The sequence below is a fragment of the Ovis aries genome, chromosome 3 (genome assembly GCF_016772045.2).
Source record: "Ovis aries strain OAR_USU_Benz2616 breed Rambouillet chromosome 3, ARS-UI_Ramb_v3.0, whole genome shotgun sequence".
Classification (NCBI taxonomy): Eukaryota; Metazoa; Chordata; class Mammalia; order Artiodactyla; family Bovidae; genus Ovis; species Ovis aries.
The window spans coordinates 137677440-137686378 of record NC_056056.1 but is presented as its reverse complement, the minus strand read 5'-3'; the positions used below and the strand labels follow the sequence as shown (position 1 = coordinate 137686378).

Here is an 8939-nt window from a genome sequence, read left to right as displayed (position 1 = left end):
CTGCAGAAAATAAATGGCATTTGCCTACAATTTACTTATAAAAATACATTAGGTAAAGACTTGTAAATGTGAAAAAAGAATAAAATAATAAAATTTAAGCCTTTTTAATTTTGCAATTCTAGACCATTAAGTACATTCACAACACTATACAACAATCACCACTGTCTAGTTTCAAAATACTTTATTCTTCCAAATAAAACCCTTTATCTGATGCATGTAGTCCCCAATTCCTCCCTCCCCCAGCCCCTGGCAACTCCTAATCCCCTTTCATTCTCCGTTTCTTTACATATTCTCAATGTTTCCTATAAATCAAATTATACAAAAGTGGTTTTTTGTGTCTGCCCACATATTTAAGAGGAACTGGTGACTTTTTTATTTTGTTTTTATCTGAAATAGCATTTTTGTTACTTGAAAGGGAAATCCACATGGATTAAAGATGAAATGTACAAAATGAAGCATTAGTAAATATGTGCATAAAATTGGCATACACACATGGCTCTAAGTGTGACACCAAAGGACATGAAACAGTATATTCCTCCTAAAAAAGAAAAGTCATGTGAGAAAGAACATATGGAAGAGAAACAGACTCACAGACACAGAAAACAGACTTGTGGAGAGAACAAGACGGTGCAGGAGTAGGTGGACGTGGAGTATCTCTCTCTCCACAGATACATCAGGAATACACCTTCAGACACAGAAGTGCAGGCAGAACAGCAGCTGAGAGCAGCTGTTCTGAAATGAATATATGGAAACGAATATATAGAACCAATGGAAAAGAATATATCAGTTCAGTTCAGTTCAGTCACTCAGTCATGTCCAACTCTTCGTGATCCCATGAATCGCAGCACGCCAGGCCTCCCTGTCCATCACCAACTCCCGGAGTTCACTCAGACTCACGTCCATCAAGTCAGTAATGCCATCCAGCCATCTCATCCTCTATCGCCCCCTTCTCCTCCTGCCCCCAATCCCTCCCAGCATCAGAGTCTTTGCCAATGAGTCAGCTCTTCACATTGGAAGAGTTGACTGGCCAAAGTACTGGAGTTTCAGCTTTAGCATCATTCCTTCCAAAGAACACCCAGGACTGACCTTCTTCAGAATGGACTGGTTGGATCTCCTTGCAGTCCAAGGGACTCTCAAGAGTCTTCTCCAGCACCACAATTCAAAAGCACCAATTCTTCGGCACTCAGCTTTCTTCACAGTCCAACTCTCACATCCATATATGACCACTGGAAAAACCATAGCCTTGACTAGACAGACCCTTGTTGACAAAGTAATGCCTCTGCTTTTTAATCAGCTGTCTAGGTTGGTCATAACTTTTCTTCCAAGGAGTAAGCGTCTTTTAATTTCATGGCTGCAGTCATCATCTGCAGTGATTTTGGAGCCCAGAAAAATAAAGTCAGCCACTGTTTCTACTGTTTCCCCATCTATTTGCCATGAAGTGATGGGACCAGATGCCATGATCTTTGTTTTCTGAATGTTGAGCTTTAAGCCAACTTTTTCACTCTCCACTTTCACTTTCATCAAGAGGCTCTTTAGTTCTCTTCACTTTCTGCCATAATGGTGGTATCATCTGCATATCTGAGGTTATTGATATTTCTCCCAGCATTCATGATTCCAGCTTGTGCTTTCTCCAGCCCAGCGTTTCTCATGATGTACTATGCATATAAATTAAATAAGTAGGGTGACAATATACAGCCTTGACATACTCCTTTTCCTATTTGGAACCACTCATCATTAGTGAAATGCAGATAAAAACTCAATGAGATATCACCTCACACTGGTCAGAATGGCCATCATCAAAAATCTACAAACAGTAAATGCTCAAGAGGGTGTGAAGAAAAGGGAATGCTCTTGCACTGCTGGTGGGAATGCAAATTGACACAGCCACTATGGAAGGTGGTATGGAGATTCCTTTGAAAACTAGGAAACAAAAATTGAAAAGACACATGTCCCATTGTTCTTTGCAGCACTATTTATAATAGCTAGTAAATGGAAGCAATCTAGATGTCCATTGACAGATGAATGGATAAAGAAGTTGTGGTACATATACCCACTGGAATATTGCTCAGCCATAAAATGGAAGGCTTTGAGCCAATTCTAATGAGGTGGATGAACCTACAGAGTGAAGTAAGTCAGAAAGGGAAAAATAAATGTCATATTCTAATGCATATATATGGAATCTATAAAAATGGTACTGAAGAATTTATTTAAGGGCAGCAATGGAGAAACAGACATAGAGAATAGACTTATGGACATAGGAGAGGGGAGGAGAGGGTGAGATATATGGAAAGAGTAACATGGAAACTTATATTACCATGTGTAAATTACATAGCCAATGGGAATTTGCTGTATGGCTCAGGAAACTCAAACAGGGGCTCTGTATCAACCTAGCTAGAGGGATGGGATGGGGAGGCAGATGGGAGGGAGGTTCAAAAGGGAGGGGTTATATGTACCTATGGCTGATTCATGTTGAAGTTTGACAGAAAACAACAAAATTCGGTAAAGCAATTATCCTTCAATTAAAAAAAATTAATTAATTAAAAAAAAAAGACTTGTGGTTGCCTAGGAGAAGTGGAGGGTGAGGGTTGGATTGGGAGTTTGGGACTAGCAGATGCAAATTATTATACAGAGAATGGATAAACAACAAAGTCCTATTGTATAGCACAGAGACCAATACTCAATATCCTATAATAAATCATAATTGTTAAATGTATACAGAGATGCTCAACTCAATAGCAACTAAAAAATATTAAGTTAAAACAGCAAAGAGATGGCATTCCACACCTGATAGATGACCAAATATTAGCTAACAATTATTTATGAAAGAAACTTACAAGGATTATAGTGAAAGTTACATCATCTCCATTGCATGTGTACTTGATCAAATTATACCTACATATAAAGACTCTGATGCTGGGAGAGATTGAGGGCGGGAGGAGAAGGGGACAACAGAGGATGAGATGGCTGGATGGCATCACCAACTCGATGGACGGGAGTTTGAGTGAACTCGAGGAGTTGGTGATGGACAGGGAGGCCTGGCGTGCTGCGATTCATGGGGTCGCAAAGAGTCGGACACGACTGAGCGACTGAACTGAACTGATACACTATGATCCAGATATATTCATCCAGGTATAATTCTCTAAAATATTATCATATAAATTCTTGAGGAAACATGTATTAAATGTTTATTGCAGACAATCCTGTTCAACTTTCAATGTTCCACACTCTTGGCCTGGACTTCCTCGGCTTCCTGTTTGCCTTCCCTGCCTCTTCCTCACCTCCTCCAATAACCATAGCATCCAGGGACTGGGCTGAGAAGGCAGCAGAATTTTCCAAGAAATAAATTCTCCAAGATGTCCAATCTGGTGAATGTCTCATGATGAGAGCCACGGGCCGACGTGCTAATTCAGACATGGATTGGTGAAATCTAGCCACTCCAAAGCCTAAAAACAAGTGAGAAAAATTTTTGCCACCCAGGAAAAGAAAAGCACCACACTCTAGCAAAACCGCTGCTAAGTTATCCACTAGCACCATAAGAACTCAGAAGGAACTAGCTGAAATAACCTTGATTCTCCCCTCCTAACTTGCTGGGCCAATGGAGACAACATTGATGAGTGGAAATCGATTACATTTGGTCCACCAGGTTCTGTATGTGAAAGTGATACATTCTTTCTGGATATCACATTTTCATCTTACTGTCCACACCAAATATTTCTTTTAAATTTTTTATTTTATATTGGAATATAAGCTGGCTAAAATGTTTGGCTAATTTCAAATGTATAGCAAAGTGATTCAGTTATACACGCATCTCTTCTTTTTCAAACTCTTTTCCCATTTAGGTTATTACGGAGCATTGAGTAGAGTTCTCTGTGCTACACAGTAGATCATTTGGGGTTATCTATTTTAAATAAAGCAATGTGTGGCTTTCCCTCAGTGGTAAAAAGTCAGCCTGCCAATGCAAGAGACTCGTGATTGATCCCTGAGCCAGGAGGATTCCATGTGCCTTGGAGCAAATAAGCCCGTGTGTCAGAATTATTGAGCCTGTGCTCTAGAGTCCAAGAGCCACAACCACTGAGTCCACATGACACAACTCCTGAAGTCAGCGTACCCTAGGCCCTGTGCTCCCCCACAAAAGAAGCCGCTGCAATGAGAAGCCCATGCACCACAAGAAAGTAAGCCGACACACTACTAAAGAATAGACTCCGCTCTCTGCAGCTAGAGAACACAGCAATGAAGGCCCAACACAGTCAAAACTAGATAAATCTTTTTTTAATATAATACAATGTTCTGCACCAGAACCTATAACAGCAACATCCACAGTCCAGGAATCATCTGTCTGGACATCCTTAAAGACAAACAGAGTATCTTTGACAATTTCAAAGGTTTTGCTGTCAGTTTGTTCTTTTGACTGACTGCAACCCTGTGGATCCTCTGCTCAGCTATATAGACATTCAGTATTTGATCAATAGAGCAGAAAATGACAGGATAACTGGTAAGTGAACTAAGAAATATACAACACAAATCACATAATTTCTGTGCAATGTTAAGGAACTGAAGGCATCTTATCAGGATGCTGCAAATCTTCAGAGCCCCTACTTAGAAACTCGGTGGACATCTTACACTGATTCTGCTCTCTGCTTTGTCCTTTGAAGACTGGGAGACTCCCCCAAAACATAAATGCTACCAAGAACAGAATTTTATAGCTATGGACACTTATGTTTAAAATGCCTACTTGCAAGTTGTTTCTTTCCTCTGTAAAAACATGTTTTTATTTCCTGAACCTATAAAATATTAGAGTGTGTTTTAGCCTAATTCATTATTTTCATGAAGTTATAAAAGACTGGAATCAAGATTGCCGGGAGAAATATCAATAACCTCAGATATGCAGATGACACCACCCTTATGGCAGAAAGTGAAGAACTAAAGAGCCTCTTGATGAAAGTGAAAGAGGAGAGTGAAAAAGTTGGCTTAAAACACAACATTCAGAAAACTAAGATCATGGCATCTGGTCCCATCACTTCATGGCAAATAGATGGGGAAACAGTGGAAACAGTGACAGACTTTATTTGGCGGGCTCCAAAATCACTGCAGATGGTAACTGAAGCCATGAAATTAAAAGGTGCTCGCTCCTTGGAAGAAAAGTTATGACCAACCTAGACAGCATATTAAAAAGCAGAGACATTACTTTGCCAACAAAGTTCCATCTAGTCAAGGCTATGGCTTTTCCAGTAGTCATATAGATGTGTTGGACTATAAAGAAAGCTGAGCGCCAAAGAATTGATGCTTTTGAACTGTGGTGTTGGAGAAGACTCTTGAGAGTCCCCTGGACTGCAAGAAGATCCAACCAGTCCATCCTAAAGGAAATCAATCCTGAATATTCATTGGAAGGACTGATGCTGAAGCTGAAACTCCAATACTTTGGCCACCTGATGCAAAGCACTGACTCATTTGAAAAGACCTTGATGCTGGGGAAAGATTGAAGGCGGGAGAGGAAGGGGAAGACAGAGGATGAGATGGTTGGATGGCATCACCGACTTAATGGACATGAGTTTGAGTAAAGTCCAGGAGCTGGTGATGGACAAAGAAGCTTGGCATGCTACAGTCCATGGGGTCGCAAAGAGTCGGACACAACTGAGTGACTGGACTGAACTGAACTGATAAAAGACTAGGAATTATGTAACTTGTATTAAAATGCAGATATATTTCCGAGTATGCAGTTTAAGCTTTTGCAAAATAAAAAAGTTCTACTTTTTACTTTTGTCAGTTCATAATAAGATTTCCTATTACCATTTGTAGCTCAGAGAACACCTAACATACATCTCAAATATAAAAGAAACGCTTCTGAAGGTACTAAAAAATTGTTTTTTGCAACCTTATTTTTGGCGGTGGGAAATTGGAGATAAATTGGAGTTAGTTAGGCAATCTGTTTTAGAAAGATAAAGGCTACGCTGTTACAGAAGAGATCCCAAAATAAAATGAATCAAACAAAATAAAAGAGTATTTTCTCCTAAATCCAGAGATGTATTAGAGAGTCCAGAGTTAAAAACCCAAGTTCCATCGATATTGTTGCTTTGTTATTTCCCAGGTATTTTTTCAATCAACCATCATTCAGTCAGTATCCCTGGGAAAGACTGATAATTTTTCATCAATACTTATCCTTCCTTTCTACCTTTGAACATGTCCATGTTTTAGACACTTGACTATTCATGTAATATGGAGACCACATTTTTCGGTCCCATGTGGTCAAAGGTGCATAACAGTAAATGAGTTGATAAATGCTGAAGCTGGATAATGTATACAGAAGGATTATTACACTATTCTTTTTACTCAGCATATTAAAAACAGAGACATCGATTTCTGACAAAGGTCTGTACGGTCAAGGCTAGGGTTTTTCCAGTAGGCACATATGGTTGTAAGAGTTGCACCATAAAGAAGACTGAACACTCAAGAACTGATGCTTTCAAATTGTGGTTCTAGAAAAGACTCCTGAGAGACCCTTGGACATTAAGATCAAACCAGTCAAACCTAAAGGAAATCAACAATGAATATTCATTGGACGGACTAATGCTGAAGCTGAAGCTTCAATACTTTGACCACTTGATGCGAAGAGCCAACTCATTGGAAGAGACTTTGATGCTGGGAAAGACTGAAAACAAAAGGAGAAGGATGAAATGGTTAGATGGCATTGCCAACACAATGGACATGAATCTGAGCAAACTCCAGGAGACAGTGAAAGACAGGTGAGCTGAGCGTGCGGCAATCAATGGAGTTGCAAAGAGCTGGACACGACTTAGTGATTGAAAAACAATCCTTAAATTTTTCAATAATAAAAAGTTTTTATGACAGTTAAATTTTTTAAGCTTTTTTACCTTTATAAAATTGAAGTTAGATGATTTAAAACGTTCTGTTAATTTCTGCTATACATCAAAAGATTCTGGAATACATACATATATACATTCTTTTTTTATATTCTTTTCCATTATGCTTTCTGACAAGATATTGAAATACTTTTCTGTGTTGTACAGTTGGACCTTGTTATTTATCCATTTTATATATACTAGTTTACCCCTCTAACCCAAAACTTCTTACAGCTTTTAATCTATTTGGATTTTTGAGAATTACAATAAATTAATGAATCAATTTTGGATAACATAATAAATTTGTATTTTCTCCTGTTATCGTGAAAATATCTTTAATATAGTTTTTCACTTTTAAAATACCTTTTCCATATTGTATCTTTTATCATTGCACAGTCAGTTGCTTCAGTCATGTCCAACTCTTTGTGACCCTATGGACTATAGCCTGCCAGACTCCACTATCTATGGGATTCTCCATATAAGAATACTGGAATGGGTTGCCATACCCCCTCCAGGGGATCTTCCTGACCCAGTGATCTAACCCACATCTCTTGAGTCTCCTGCATTGGCAAGCATATTCTTTACTACTAATGCGACCTGGGAAGCCCAGCTTTTATCATTATATTTCTATAATCATAAATATTACTTAAATTTAACAAAAAGAGGACTTCCCTGGTGGCCCAATGGATATGAATCTGCCTGCCAGTGAAGGGGACACAGGTCCAATCCCTTGTCAGATAAGACGTCACATGCTTCAGGGCACCTAAGCCCAGGCACCACAACTTCTGAGCTCTTCAATCTAGAGCCCACAAGATGCAACTACAGAGCCCACGTGCACCTCCTGAAACCTGCAAGCTCTAGGGCCCGTGAGCCAGAACTAATCAAACCCTGTGCTGCAACTACTGAAGCCTGTGTGCCTATAGCCTGTGCTCTACAAGAGAAACCAGCACAACAAGAAGCAGCACTGCAACAGAGGGGTAGACCTGACCATCCGCAACCAGAGCAAGTGTGCACATAGCAATGAAAACTCAGTGCGACCAAAAATACCAAAGTAGTTTCCTGAGACATACAGCAAATTCCCGTTGGCCATCTATTTTACATATGGTAATGTAAGCTCCACAGGGGCTCTGTATCAACCTAGATGGGTGGGATGGGGGTGGGGTGGGGAGAAAGGAGGGAGGTTCAAAAGGGAGGGGATACATGTATACCTATGGCTGATTCATGTTGAGGTTTGACAGAAAACAACAAAATTCTGTAAAGCAATTATCCTTCAACTAAAAATAAATTTCTAAAAAATATCAAACAAATAAATAAATATTGTTTTCAGTTAACAAAAACAGAAGGAAAGGAAGTAAGGAAGCGAAGAGAAGAAGGAAGGAATCCCAAGATTTAGAACTAAGAAATTTTAGAACTCTATATTTTTATCTTGAGAAATTCCTGGCCACCCAAGCGTACCTCTTAGATGATGCAACTCACTGAAACAAGAATAACACAGGGAAGAAATAGTTGGCCTAGGAACTCATTTAGATCAGTGCAGGCCTCCTATCTAAGGGCCTCTCCAGGGACCATCAACACTCTCTAAGGTCTAGAGCTGAGATCAAGTCCCTCTGGTCATTGTTAATTTGGAGGCAAAGTCAAGAAATCTTCCTGTTGGACAGAATGACTATAGGGATATTTCCTTGCTCAGAAGCACCACCTCTGCATCTTCTAAAGGAAGAACAAAGTTCAGGGAAGCCCAGGAAGCCTTAACCATATTTGTGGCTTTTGCTCCAGGGTTGGAAAGGATGCCATTCAGGCAGTCTCCACTAAGAGCATCTCTTGTTGGCCTAGAGAACACAGGTGAAGACAAATATTATTCTCATTCAACTCCATTTTCTCCTAAAACTATCCATTCTGAGAACTCATGAGTGTAAAAGCCATAAATAGAGATCAGATTCTTATTTATCATCCTCCTGAATTACCCTCCGGGGGGGAGAGGTGGACGCTTTTATCTTCCTTTGTTCTAGACTAAACCCTCTGTCTATTGTTCCACACGTTCTAGGTTGTCTTTTATCTCTCCTCTTTTTTCCTTTACCATCTCTC

General features: G+C 39.6%; 1 pseudogene; it reads left to right on the top strand.

Moving 5' to 3' along the window:
- Positions 1–492: 492 nt before the first annotated feature.
- Positions 493–4530, top strand: LOC114113754 (ubiquitin-conjugating enzyme E2 E3-like; annotated as a pseudogene).
- Positions 4531–8939: the final 4409 nt, after the last annotated feature.